The following is a 2,872-nucleotide window of genomic DNA, read 5'->3' as shown; positions in this document are numbered from 1 at the left end:
TGAATGTTGACTTACTTTTTATAATAATTAAACATTTAGATTTAAATTATATCTGCACAGGTCTAAATTTGACTGATTGACTGGAAACGCAGCCCCTAACAGGAGAGCATTCCTTTAAGAAGGTAGTTTAACGTCTTGTTTGGGTCTAAAAGTGGAGCAAGAACAAACTAAATGGGAAGGCAATAAAAGGGAAACATATAAGTCAAAGAGTCAGGACAGAAAACTCAAAACAGCAAGTCTGAAATAGAAAATGTTCAACTAAAGAAACAGTTTGTGGGAGAACTGTAAGAAAGCAGCTGCAGGAAATGGGATTTCCATCCAGAGAAGCCAAAGTAAAGCATCAGTAACACCTGAAGAGGAGAGAAGCAGCTCACAGCGGCTGAAGGGAAGCAGCCAGGGACTGTGGATGGAAGTGAGACTCAGAGATGAATCACCAAGGAGACGATGCTGCAGCTTTAGTTTGGTCCAATGAAACATGGAAGATGAAACCAGCAGGTTTCCACCATCAGGGCTGATGTAAAGGTCCAGGATGGAACCCAGACATCCACAGCTCCTCCTGGAGCATCCCGAGGCGTTCCCAGACCAGATGGGACATATAATCCCTCCAGAAAGTTCTGGGTCTGACCCGGGGCCTCCTCCCAGGAGGCGTCCCAACCAAAGAAGTTTGGTGATGCTGAGCCCATTTTTCAGGATGTTATGCATCTTGCCACAGAGCAAATGGCCTTAAAATGACAATAATGTCATATGTAAAGTGGATTAAAGAGAGCAGAGGGAGGAGAGGTGCATCATGGGAGCTGGGCCTATAGCAGCAGAACTATGGGATGTTTCAGGCTCACCTGAGCCATCCCTAACTATAAGCTTTATCAGAAAGGAACGGGGAACAGGATTAATTACATACATCTAAACAGATCTACACTTAAAGAAAACTAAAAATGTTTTGCTTTAATGACTAATTGAAGTAAACTGGATCAAAAGGTGTCAAGTTAATAAGAAAAGTAAGAAAACTTTTCCCTGTAATAGATCAGTGTTCGAGGAGTTTTATTTCACCTGGTTACTGCAGGTCACGCAGTTCCACAGTTGGCCACCAGGTGGCAGCAGAGCAACATGAACCTGCTGCAGCAGCGCGGGGGAGTGAGGAGAGGGAGAAATCACACACTGAGGGATGAAGAAGATGGTTTCAATTAAACTTTGGCAGGAACAGACTGTGTGTGTGTGTGTGTGTGTGTGTGTGTGTGTGTGTGTGTGTGTGTGTGTGTTCAGACCTGCATTGCTATCTTTGTGGGGACACAGCAAACCTCAGACATTGGGAGGACATTGTGTCCGGTCCTCACTTTGGGACATAACTCCACAGATTTGAGTGATGCTTTAGAGCTTGTTTCAGGGTGCATTGGGCCAACATTTTTTATCCCTGAGGGTCATTGAAAGTGTTGTTTGTGTGCCATACTCACGCTGTAGGGACTAAATCACCTTTGAGGGATTACAAAAAAAGTTTGGTTTTAGGTGAGAAAACATCAGCTGGAAATGAACACAAGTCAGTGATGTCCTCTGAACTGATGGAAACACAAATGTGTGTGCATGAAAAGAGATTGTGACATCATCGGATCTGACTCAGGTTACCAGAGGCAGCTGAGGTGATCAGGCAGTTCAGTTCAGATATTATTATTTGTCTTCTTCAGTGTTTGCAATCACATCTTCCTCTAAAGCAGGGATGTTTTAGATGGGTTTTAGCTGTTTCCCTGCTCCAACACACCTGATTCAGATCAATGCCTCATTAGCAGACTTAACAATCTTTTGAAGGGATCCATTTCACCTGAATCAGGTGAGTTAAAGCAGGGAAACAGCTAAAACCTGCAGGACAGCGGCCCTCCAGGACCTAAAGCGTCCAATGATTTCACAAAGAACAGAGTTAATCAATCAGAAACCGGTTGATGAATGAAAAGAAAAATGGATCATTTATAAATTACACAAACAGGTGTTACTGCATGAAATCCCACAGCAGGTGTAAGAGTAGCCTCTGACCTCACCGAAAGGGCCGAGAACCAGCAGGTGGTTTCACCAAAGCAAGTCTCAAATGTGTCAAAAGAAAAGTAAAACCCACAGAAATCCAACTGTGGTGACAAGAACTCAGGAACATGAACGCCAGCAGGGTGTAAACTACAGGCAGGAGGTAGACTCACTGAGCTGGAACCTATTTCCAAACAGCGCTACAAGCCTGGACTCATAAAACCATGTTGCAGTTTCACAACATTTCATGTTGCGTGTTATCCAAAGACTGCTTTAGTGTGAGGTGAGTTTAATCCACTAAAAAAGACCCTAAAAAGGCTTTCAGCTGTTTAAATGATGCACAAAGATGACGTTAAACCCTCCATCTGAAGGCCGAACCTTAACCAAACTCCGAGCCTGACCATGAAACCAAGCTCTGACCCTTTAAGCTAGCGGACTGCCAGACCCCACAAGTGTGCTTTCCCCGCCCTACAATTACAGAAACACACACACTCGTGGGTGTCGGCGCTTTCCAAGGAGGACGAGACCACAGGCATCCCCAGAGAAGGAGACGGAAAAAGATGAAAAAGCGCGATAGTGGAAATTACAGGACAGTAAAGGACACGTTTGTCTCATTCAGTCTGTGTGAATCACTTGATTACAAACACCTGTAACAGCTCGGCCTCACTTTCCACTTCCATCATGCTTCCATGATGTTTTTCAGCGAGCACATCATTAAATCTCAGGTTTCACTGAGGAAAACTGATCATATTTGTCATATTTCTCTGTGTAAATAATGCAGAATACACAAGGACTTTGGTTAAAGTATTTCTGATGGATAAATAACATCTTTCTGAAAAGAAAGATGCGTCAGACTCGTCTTCATCAG

The sequence above is a fragment of the Leuresthes tenuis genome, unplaced genomic scaffold, assembly GCF_036924035.1.
Source record: "Leuresthes tenuis unplaced genomic scaffold, fLeuTen1.0.hap1 SCAF_16, whole genome shotgun sequence".
Lineage (NCBI taxonomy): Eukaryota > Metazoa > Chordata > Actinopteri > Atheriniformes > Atherinopsidae > Leuresthes > Leuresthes tenuis.
Note: the sequence above shows the minus strand (reverse complement) of the source record.